Genomic DNA, 12,170 nt, shown 5'->3' on the forward strand with positions numbered 1-12,170 from the left:
GCTTGTCACCCAGAAGCCAGAACTGGGGTCATGCAAACTTTCCGCCTCAGGCATATGGAGTTAGTGAGTTCCACGTATCTCCCTGGCAGCCGCTGGTTTTGCAGTGTGTGGCCTGAGCAGCTCCCCTGCCCAGGCCCTGTGACTTTCAGAGGCAGCGGCTTTCTCAGAGGGAGGAGGGTAGCCCTTCAATGGGAGGTCCGCTTTCCCCTGAGGGTGAGGCTGGTGGCCCAGGATCCCTGACCTAGACTGCAATTCACCCAGGAAACGAGGGCATTGGTGCAGAAGAACTGTTTATACAAACAATAGGCAGAATATGTACAAATGGATCTTTGCACAACAACTTAGGCTACAGGGCCACCTGTATTAGCTTGCACTGTTCACCTTTGATTCCACACCAGGAATTCACCAAGGCAAATACATGTGTCCTTTCTGTGTCTCTCACTCAACAATCAGGATTTCTGGCTAGAAGAGTCTTTAAATTTCAGTCGGAATGGGAATGAGATCTTTGCAATTCATTTGACTGACAATCTTTCCCTGATAAAAAGACTCTTCACCTCCACCCCACCCCCAGCCCCTGAATCTGGCTGGAAATATGATAGACTCAGTTAATCTTCAACAGGCAATTGCAGCCGTGTTAGATCCACTTCTCCAGGGTGATTAATCGCTGCCGTGCTTGGCAAGCGCTGAGGGAGAGAGGTTTGTGGGGAGGAAGTGGGGCACAGGCCGCAGCTGGCCCGCTGTCGTTACTGCTCAGGCCCGGCCCCTGTTCGCCCTCAACAAAGCGCAGCTGCTTCGTGTCTGTCACAATCAATGGCATGACATTTCCCAACTGGTAATTACCAGAAGGATTCCTGTTGATGCCTTTTGGAACTGCCAATCTCAAAGGTAACTTTTGGCTCCCGCCGAGTTCAGTGTGTCTGCAGGTTTGGCTTTTTATCTCCATTTTCATGCTTGAACTGAAAGGAAGGTTTGTGTGGAGACTTGCAGGCTCCTTCCCCACACCTCTATTCCTTCCCCTCACCTGTCTGCATGGAAGAACATCACAGAGGTTGGAATCCTCTGCACACACTGAAGGAGACAGTCTCGGGGTGAGCTAGGAAAGAGATGCCAAGAAACATGAATGAGAGAACCGATGCTTGTGAATGAAGCTATTTATATTTTCATCTGCAGTGGGGAAAAGTGTACAAGCCATTATTTGGGGGGACTTAATTGAAAGCCTTCCTCATAATTTGGTGTTCACCAAAGAGAAGGATTCTGAGAATTCATTGAATGCTGCCATCTAGGAAACACTCCAAGTTGACATATCTCTGTATATTACATACAGCACCAGGATGCTATGTAATAGGTAATTTTTGAAGGAAAATAAGGATACTGACTGGGGAGCTGGGGAGCTCTAAGGGAGGGATAAATCCGTAAACCTGTCATAAAGAAATATGTGTATTCCTTCTTTTACTCATCGATGATTTATGCCAGAGGTGCCAGACACCAGGCATTGTTTCAGATGCTGAGAACTGGAAAGGTACCAGACGGAGCTGGGGGTGGGGGTGGCTTGTGAAATTGAAGTCAAGGCACACTCTCATTGTACCTGTCCTTTCTCTTCCAATCCCAGACTCTTAAACACCAACTAGTTTCCTCACTTAGCCTGTTTTGGTAATAAAAGGGCTGTTGCCTCTGAGCTTTGGAGTTAGAGTAATAATAATAATAATAATAATAATAAGACATTGAGTGTATAGATGAATTGAAGAATCCTGGCACAAGAGTATCGCTAAGATGGACAGGCAAGGAGAAATTCAGGGCAACATAGAAATTTTAAATGGTTCAGAAAATTTTAAATACGTGAAAAAGAAGAGAAGAAAAATGAAGCTTACTTGGTACAGATTTGTCGTTCAAAGAACACGGTGCTTTGACAAGAGTGCCAAGACCAAACATAGATTGGTGGCTGCCAGGGGCTGGAGGTGGTGAGGGGTGGGGAGTCCTTGTTAATGGGTTTAGGGATTCTTTTGGGGGTGATGAAATGTACGGAAACTAGATAATGGTGATGGTTGCACCTGGTTCAATTCTGAATATACTAAAAATCATTGAACTGTATACACTGAAGGGGTGAAGTTTATTGTATATGAATTCTATCTCAAGCTGTTATTAAAAAAATGATACTGGTCCAAGCTCAACTGCCACCATCTTCCTGCAAGGTAGGAAGTTAAGCACATATCCCTTCAACTGAGTCTTATTTTGGAATATCTAGTAAACTTCATTTTGTAAGGAGTGATTTTTGGAGAAGCTTGACCAAGTACATATTTTAAGGTCTAGACTTTGGTAGCTTAGGAAATGGGAGAAAGAGAGAATATCAATTACTAGAAACTATTAACACGGGGCTTCCCTTGTGGCTCAGATGGTAAAGAATCTGTCTGCAATGCAGAAGACCCAGGTTCAATCCCTGGGTTGGGAAGATCCCTTGGAGAAGGAAATGGCAATAAGCTCCAGTGTTCTTGCCTGGAAAATCCCATGGGCAGAGGAGCCTAGTGGGCTACAGTCCATGGGGTTGCAAAGAGTTGGACATGACTGAAGTGACTGAATACACATTAATATGGTAGAATTCATATTATAAACATTTACATATGAAAAAGAAATAGATATATTATTGGTGGGAATGTAAATTGGCATAGCCACTATGGAAAACGTTATGGATGTTCCTCAGAAAACTAGAGTTACCATATGATCCAGTGATACTGGTCTGCTTAATAGACTCCAAGCTTGCTCCTCATACAACAGTACTGATTTTTAGGGTAGAGAGAGAAAAGGTTATTCTAAAGTAGCAGCACACTGGATAAATGGAAGCCTAGCAATTTACACGGAGAAGGCAATGGCACCCCACTCCAGTACTCTTGCCTGGAAAATCCCATGGGTGGAGGAGGCTGGTAGGCTGCAGTCCATGGGGTAGCGAAGAGTCGGACACGACTGAGTGACTTCACTTTCACGCATTGGAGAAGGAAATGGCAACCTACTCCAGTATTCTTCCTTGGAGAATCCCAGGGATGGGGGAGCCTGGTGGGCTGCCATCTATGGGGTCCCACAGAGTCGGACACGGCTGAAGCGACTTAGCAGCAGCAGCAGCTGCAGCAATTTACAACCTCACAGCTCTTTTATGGAATTAAAATATCAACTCAAGGGATGAGGAAATCACTTGGCCATGAGCAAAATCCAGTTTTAATTGAATTTATTCTGTGCGTGCATGCATGCCAAGTTGCTTCAGTAGTGTCTTACTCTTTGTGACCCCATGGACTGTAGCCCACCAGGCTCTTCTGTCTATAGGATTTTCCCAGGCAAGAATGCTGGAGTGGGTTGCCATGCCCTCCTTCGGGGGACCTTCCCAACCCAGGGATCAAACCCATGTCTCCTGCATTGGCAGGTTGGTTCTTTACCATTAAAGCCACCTGGGAAGGCTGAATTTATTCTGAGTTTAGAATAAATTTAGGTTTATCTTTACCTGTTAAAACACAAGATTTAGTAAAAAGTGTCTCATATCCCCTTTGCATCAAATAGTTCTCCAAAAGTACATTTAGGAAAAGAAGCATATAAATTATATATACGTTGAAATATGGATTTAAAAGCAGTCATTTAATAAATTAAAAAAATAAAAACAAAATCATTTAATTCAACACTTTGAGTTATAGTCGACCATTATATTTTAGAATTAATGACTTTCAATTGTAGATTTCCCCACTTTTTTCTTCTGAGATACCTAACAAATGAGTAGAATTGGTTGAGTTTCTCCAAGACAGCTTTTCGAGCATTCTTTTGAGTTCCTCTCTTGCAGTCTCTCTTTAAAAACCTGTACGTGCTTATTTATTTGTTTATGGCCACATCATGTCTTAGTTGCGGCACACAGCCTCAGTAGTTGCCTTGAGGCATGTGGATCTTAGTTTCCCTGCTGCTGCTGCTGCTGCGAAGTCGCTTCAGTCGTGTCCGACTCTGTGCGACCCCATAGACGGCGACCCACCAAGCTCCCCCGTCCCTGGGATTCTCCAGGTAAGAACACTGGAGTGGGTTGCCATTTCCTTCTCCAATGCATGAAAAGGAAAAGTGAAAGTGAAGTCGCTCAGTCGTGCCTGACTCTTAGTGACCCCATGGACTGCAGCCCACCAGGCTCCTCTGTCCATGGGATTTTCCAGGCAAGAGTACTGGAGTGGGTGCCATTGCCTTCTCCTTAGTTTCCCTACCAAGGATCAAACCTGCTTCCCTTGCATTGGAAGACAGACTCAACACTGGACCACCTGGGAAGTCCTCTCCCAGGGTCTTTATTAAAGCACGTTTAACTTTAGCCAGGTCTAAGACACATCATTTTCTCTCCTGCCATCACTGTGGATCACTTAAGAAAAAAGGTGTTTGAACAATGAACCATGCTGTCTTTCTGCTTGGGCATTTGAGCTCCCCTGTTGCTTAAGGACCATTCACATCTTTCCAGGCTTCAGACTCAGTGTAGTCTTCATAAAAAACTGAAATTGTAGTGAAATAAATCATAAAAAGATCTGTTTACTTTAGATCAGATATGGAGAAACTACTGATACGTAGTCATTAAGGTGAGTGGAAGTAAACATCCTCTTAACTAGCTGGGATAAAGAAAGTTCACAGTCATTTCTCTTGTTCCTTATCTCTTTTTCAATGAGGTGTCACCAAATGGCAGAGACTGGAATGTGGCCGCTTCCCCTGCTATGTGTTCACGGGCAGATCTGTATCAGTTGCTTTTAGGTCTAGCTTTCCTGTTGTTTAACTATGTGATGAAATAACTAGTGGTAACTTATTTAATCAATACCTCCCCTTGCTATGCTTTGAGTGTAATGAAAACCAGCTTTATAAAAGTATTGGGAACTGATTGCATCTTTTCCCCTTCCTTCTCTTACTAGTGACCTTCTGTCATTAGAGTTCAATTTTCCTATGAAAATCATGCTGCTGAGTTAAGAGTTATGCAGAATGAGAGATGACCTCACAGGCATGGTTTATCACACTATTGGGCACATTTTATAGGGCTTTCCCAAAAGCACGTTGCATCTAATTATAAAGTGTTCTGTAGGATCAAACTGTATTTTAATATTGGTACAGTGCCTTTCATCTATAAAGAGAAACTATCATATAACTTCAAATATTGACACCACCACAACAGATTGGCTGGTTTGCAAAACAGGTGGCAATGACTATAGATAAAAGGCACAATACAAAGAATGAAGCGCACTACATACAGCAAATCCTTTATTTAGATTTGACAAAAAGTAATGGTCAGGAAGAAATTTTACATGAACATTACGAAGGCATGCTTGAACGTTTCTTTTACATGACATTAATTAGAGAAATGCCTAGTGATAAAGGCAAATATATGTTGCACATTCATATAAGCAACTGGTTTGCAAAAACAAGTTTGTGGCTATTGAGCACAAAACCTGCTGGAATGTCTTTTAAAAATTTTATTTATTTACTTATTTATTTTTCAGTGTGTTAGATCTTCATTGCTGCGTAGGCTTTTCTCTGGTTGAGATAAGTTGGGGCTACTCTAACCTTAGTGCGCAGGCTTCTCACTGCAGTAGCTTCTCTGCTGTTGCGGATGGGCTCTAGGGCTCGAGGGCTTCAGTAGTGCGGCTTGCGGGCTCTAGAGTACAGGCTCAATAGTTGTGGTGCTCGGGCCTAGTTGCTCAGCAGCATGTGGGATCTTCTCAGATCAGGGATTGAACCCGTGTCTCCTGCATTGGTAGGCAGATTCTTTACCACCGAGCCACCAGGGAAGCCCTGCTGGAAAAATCTGAATGATAATATTCTTCCTCCTGGTAAAATGGGTTGTTAATCAATGTAATTGTTCCAATAAATTAATTTCACTCCATAGTTACTTTTGTTTATAAAAACTTCTATAAGAGCCTTTCTACAGTTTTATCGGATACATTAGAACACACATTTTGAAAGGCAGTGTGCCAGGAACTGTGGAGAGAGCCGTGTGTTACATCACAGTTGTATCTCTAGAGGAAGAAGGACAACAATCCATTATGACCAACACCAAAACATTTATTCTTTGGAGCTATATTCAGAGTGATATGGTGGGAGTATTGAGGAAATATCCAACTCCTATAGGAAAACAAGGGCTTCCTAGGTGGCTCAGCAGTAAAGAATCCGCCCATGATGCAGGCGATGTGGGTTTGATCCCCACATCAGGAAGGTCCCCTGGAGAAGGAGATGGCAACCCACTCCAGTATTCTTTCCTGGAGAATCCCATGGACAGAGGAACCTGGCGGGCTGCAGTCCATGAGGTTGCAAAGAGTTGGACACGACTGAGCAACTAAACAGCAGTGGGCAAACGAATGTAGGTAGATTTTTCAGAGAACACGTGCTGCCCTTCACCCTTACTTGGAATCCTCATATCCTGCCTCTCCCACCTGAGGGTTATGTCAGACTCTTCTAAAGACAGTCTTTCCCTTTGTAAAGTATTCCAACATCCCTCCCTGCTGCATTCATCAGAATCTTGGAGGTAGAATCTTCAGCCATACTTAAAAGATACTTCTAGATCTTTCCTCTTTCTTTACAGACCTGTGTGTGTATGTAAGTCGTTTCAGTCTTGTCTGACTCTTTATGACCCCATAGACTGTAGCCCTGGAGAAGGCAATGGCACCCCACTCCAGTACTCTTGCCTGGAAAATCCCATGGATGGAGGAGCCTGGTGGGCTGCAGTCCATGGGGTCGATAAGAGTCGGACACGACTGAGCGACTTCACTTTCCACTTTCATGCATTGGAGGAGGAAATGGCAATCCACTCCAGTGTTCTTACCTGGAGAACCCCAGGGATGGGGGAGCCTGGTAGGCTGCCGTCTGTGGGGTTGCACAAAGTCGGATACAACTGAAGCAACTTAGCAGCAGCAGCAGCAGCAGACTGTAGCCCACCAGGCTCCTCTGTCCCTGGGATTCTCCAGGCAAGAATATTGGAGTGGGTTGCCATGCTCTCCTCTCTTTATAGACAACAGGACTAAATTTTGTTTTTCTTTTCAAAATTAATACAGTCTTGGCCTTTTTCCACGTACATCTGCTGGGGTGTTGTGTCATGGAGCAGGGAGTGGGGGAGGGGGGAAGCTGAGGAGAGGTCAGAGATTTCCCATGGAAATAGTTTCAGATGTTTTTTTTTCTTTTTAATGATTTTTTAAAATAGAGGTGTTTGTCTGTGTCCTTGGAGAACTCAAGGAAAAAAGTTTCTGAGAAATTTTGCTGAGGACTTCGTTGACTGCTTTTGTCCAGACTTTCTGTATGATTCTCCAGGCCTCTGTATTGTTTTCACTAATGGTTTGTGGTTAATTCCTAAGAAAGCCAAATATAAATGGACTGAAAGCCAGCAAAACAAGACTAAGTCCTAAAATTCAACCTAATGGCATAAGGATGATGGTTCTACTTAAGCAAATTCTTACCAAGGACAAAAAGATTATTTATGTTATGCCAAACCACTTCAGCTCTCCATGGAAGAGTAGCACAAAGGAGTCATCCCCATGGAACATGAGCTGCACATGATCACACGTTCCCTCCTGACCACAGGAAGTTAGTGCAGCCATTTCTAGAGTACTTAATGGAAGAGAGTTGTTAGACTAATCTCCTTTGCAATTGTAACTTCAGTCCAGAGGCTTGATGTAATAGGATTCCTTGAAAAGAAACAATCTGATTGTCCACAACTTAATACAGGAGGATTTTATAAAGTAAATTCCAAATAGCATGAAATAATGCCTACCAAACATCAATGCTCCACTTGAAAATCCTCAGGTGCTGGTTTGTTTCTGGAGACATCTTTTGAAAAGTAGCTTTATCAAGGTGTATTGTACAAAGAATTTTCGCCCATAAGTGTTCAGTTTAGTGACTTAAATTCCCTTGTGTCTGTTTGTAGGAGGGATCTGCTCCTACTCCCAGTAGCCTAGGTGATTACTGATCTGCTTTATGTTTCTCTAAATTTCCCTTTTGTGGACATTATATTAATGGATTCATACAATGTGTGGTCTTTTGTCTGTGCCTTCTTTGACATAATATAATGTTTAATGTAATGGTATACATGTATGGGATAGCATGCATCGGTAGTTTATTTTGATTGCTTTGTAGTTTTCCATGTTTTGTGTATGCATGGAATCTCAAGTAAAGAATGCATACTCATTGTTTTGTTGGAATATAATTGACATATACGTTTTGTACAAAGAGTGTCAAATTCTCAGTGTCTCTCTCTTCAGCATAGAAACACTGTAGTAGCTTCTCAATGGCAGGAAAAACAAAACAAAACCCCCAAGGGTCTCTTTTACTGACGATTAGCATTTTTGGAAAGACTGGTTTATAATAGCAAAATGCAAGGGTGGAAATTGTTTTTGTGTGTGTCCTCTTCCTTCCTCTTCTTGACTTGGTATCCTGGAATCCTGGAATCAGTGAACCCCATTAAATTCCATGCTAAAATTTGTTAACATTTTTTCCCTGGGGGAGAAGATCCATAGATAAACAGATTCTCAAATGGTCTGTTAACTGAAACGATTTAGGAGCCAATCTTAGTGTTCTATCCTTACCCTCTTTCCATCTCACTCATCTATTTCTTTGGAAAACACTTTCATGGCTTCATAACTTTACCAGCAGGTAGGTTGCTTGGAAGAACCCTGATAGAAATTTTATTATCTAAATCATGGGCCATATGAACGTTTTCAGTGTATTTAGAAAAAGAAGCCATCCTTTTCTAAGCATGAGCTGCTGCTGCTGCTAAGTCACTTCAGTCGTGTCCGACTCTGTGTGATCCCATAAATGGCAGTCCACCAGGCTCTGCTGTCCCTGGGATTTTCCAGGCAAGAACATTGGAGTGGGTTGCCATTTCCTTCTCCAGTGCATGAAAGTGAAAAGCAAAAGTGAAGTCGCTCAGTCGTGTTAGACTGTCAGCAACCCCATGGACCGCAGCCTTCCAGGCAAGAGTACTGGAGTGGGGTGCCATTACCTTCTCCGAAGCATGAGCAGGGGATATGAAGTTTGTGTCCTTTCTTACCTTTATCTCTCTACCTTAAGCTTTAGCCTCAAACTTTCCCCCCCAAAGGCACAGATGGCTGGAAACTTGTCTTTCCATTTTTTCTCCATCCATCACCTTTCACCATTTACATCTGTCCCACTGAGGCTGAAAACCACCGCACCTTCCTCAGCACTTCCCACATGCACATACAGTAAGTACTTACGCATGCTCGGTTGTTTGGTCATGTCTGACTCTTTGCAGTCCCATAGACTGTAGCCCACCAGGCTCCTCTAGGCATGGAATCTATCCATGGAATTCTCTAGGCAAGAATACTGGAGTGGGTTGCTATTTCCTCCTCCAGGGATCTTCCCAACCCAGGGACGGAATCTGTGTCTCCTGCATCTCCTGCATTGCAGTCAGATTCTTTGCCTGCTGAAGGAAGCCCCACACATGTAGTAAATGACACCAATTTTATTTACTATATTAAATTTATCAAGTACCTTTTATTTAGTTACTTTTTATTTTTAATTAGAGGACAATTGCTTTACAATGTGTGTTGGTTTCTGCTGTACAACAATGCAAATCAGCCATATATCCCATCCCTCTTGAGCCTTCCTCCCCCTCCCATTTCACCTCTCTAGGTCATCACAGAGCACCAGGCTGGGCTCCCTGTGTTATATATCGGATTCCCACTAGCTATCTGTTTTGCACATGTAGTGTATATACGTCAGGGCTACTTTCTCAGTTCAACCTGCCCTCTCCTTCCGCCATTGTGTCCACTAGTCTCTTCTCTCCATCTGCGAATGACACCAATTTTAAATGCACAGTTTGATGTTTAAATGGAGAGAATGAATCCCCATGTTTAGATCACACATTCATTGGTGTACTCTTTCAGATATACCTACCTTCTACCTGCCTGTATTTTTTCTGTCATTTTTCTCAATCCACTGAAGTCTTAACTCCAATAACTCATGGACATTTTGCTCTAAGGATTCTAGGAAATGGTCTTGGGATGTGATATTAGACAGAGATGCTTTGTTTAGGATTTACTTTCATTCCAAAAGATGGAATTACTTCCCTTCCAAAAGAATTCCCTCTGTGTGTAAGTCCAGGTCCCTTCCTCAGATTTTAAGAGAAAGCTGCCTTCCATCCTATGGATTTTTTGACAAGTAGGAATACCACAACCACTCATGCAATCAGTCAACCTAAAAAGCATTTCTGGAGATTCTAATCCTAGCAGCACTGTGCAGGGGATGTATGAAAAACGTTAAGGGGAGAAGAAGCAAAGTCAATACACCTCTACCATCTAGATGCTATTATGGATGTCCAGGTTAACCTCTAAGTCTTTTTTTTTTTTTTGGCAGTTTTCTTTTAAATTGAAGTATAGTTGATTTACAATGTTGTGTTAATTTTACAGCAAAATGATTCAGTTACACACAAACACACATATATTTGTTGTTCAGTCACTAAGTCATGTCCAACTCTTTGTGACCCCACAGACTGCAGCAAAATAAGCCTCCCTGTCCCTCACCATCTCTGGAGTTTGCCCAAGTTAGCGTCCATTGAGTTGGTGATGCTATCCAACCATCTCATCCTCTGCTGCTTTCTTGTGTGTGTGTGTGTGTGTGTGTGTGTGTGTGTATACACATATATACACATACACATATATATACACAAAATATGCTGTCCCATTATGGTTTATCACAGAATATTGAATATAGCTCTCTGTGCTCTATAGTAGGACCTTGTTGTTGATCCATCCTATATATGCTAGTTTGTATCTGGTAACCCCAAACTCCCACTCCATCCCCTCACCATCTCTCCTCCCCCTTGGCAATCACAAGTCTTTAACCTCCAAGTCTTGACCCATTTCCTGAACTCCAGACCTGACTATAACCGCCTGATGGATAGCTCCATCTGCACACTCTCAAGACACTTCAGGCACCACACAGCCCCAGTTGAACATCTCATCTTGCCTTCATAATGGCTCCTCCACCTTCACATGTCATCTTAATGAGTGGGACCAACATCCAATGGTCTCAGTTTCTTCTCTCCACCCATATTTAATGGTCAGAAATCTCTGTCATATATGGCCCCTCTTCTGCATGCTCACTGCCACTTCCTTATCTTGGGTCTGCCTTTTCTCTTGGTTAGGTTCTGCAGGAGTATCCCAACTGATCTTGCCACTGCCAGACCTGCTATCCGCAGTCCATCCCCACCCAGCTGCCACCATGCTCTCAGGCTTCAGCGCCTTCACTGCATCCCATTGCCCGGGTTAAGTGGAAACCCTGATACATGTAGGGCTCCTATGCAATGTGGCCCCAGCTTCTCTTTCTGGTTCACCATCTATTGACTTTCCTCACCAAGCACTGAGTTCCAACTAACCCCGGCATCTCCACCATCCCCCAAGTGTCATTCCTTCTCCTATGTCATGTTTTCACAAATTCTAAAAACTAACAGTATATTGTCTTGTTGTCTGTTCTCTGTGTTTGGCATTCTCCCCATCCTCAGCCCCTCATCCTGTCCTTTCTGTTTGCCAGACCATCTCTAACTCCACAAGTCCCTGTCTAACTAGACCTCTCTTTTGCACTCCCCTGCCCCACCCCCATCTCCAGGAACATTTAGGGAACATTTCTTCCATATGTATCTTCCAAGTTCCTTTTCCTCTGTGGATATTGTTTCTCCATCTCATTTGCTCCGTGGGCTCCTGGAGACATTTTATGTCTCCATTGTAGGCATTGAAGGTTTTCCCTAAATACTGAATGAATGAATAATGAAGTTTGCAAAGAGTGTGGTAATCATAGCTTGCCTTACTCATTTTACTAACGAGGAAATTGGGACCCAGTGGAATTAGGCCTGCAGAATTAGAAGCAGGTTCTGGAACAGAACCAAGGTGTTTTGACTTAATTGAATGTGCCTTCCCTATGCAGCGTGCCATAGTTGATTTGATGGATTTCTAAGGCAAGAATCTTTAGTTTTAGTGACAAAATATAACTTGGGAGGACAAGGAGATTTGTTGGTGGAACAAGAAAGGAAACAGTTTATTTCACAGTTTATCATATTCTATTAATTCTATTTATTATATTCAATTAATCTTTGCATCAGAGTCAAAAACGTATGAAGGTGATTGGAAGAAACCAATGATGCTGTCCCAGAGAATGATTCTAATAAAAAAATAATAGCACTTTAT

General features: G+C 42.8%; 1 long non-coding RNA gene across 1 annotated transcript in view; it reads left to right on the forward strand.

Annotated features, from left to right (window-relative positions):
• Window positions 1-506: 506 nt before the first annotated feature.
• LOC104973609 (uncharacterized) overlaps window positions 507-12,170 on the forward strand; it is a 221,647-nt gene continuing 209,983 nt past the window's right edge. Inside the window, exon 1 of the long non-coding RNA XR_810261.4 lies at window positions 507-885. This is a non-coding gene — a long non-coding RNA (uncharacterized lncRNA). The remainder of the gene's footprint in view (window positions 886-12,170) is intronic.

The sequence above is a fragment of the Bos taurus genome, chromosome 12 (assembly GCF_002263795.3).
Source record: "Bos taurus isolate L1 Dominette 01449 registration number 42190680 breed Hereford chromosome 12, ARS-UCD2.0, whole genome shotgun sequence".
Taxonomy (NCBI): domain Eukaryota; kingdom Metazoa; phylum Chordata; class Mammalia; order Artiodactyla; family Bovidae; genus Bos; species Bos taurus.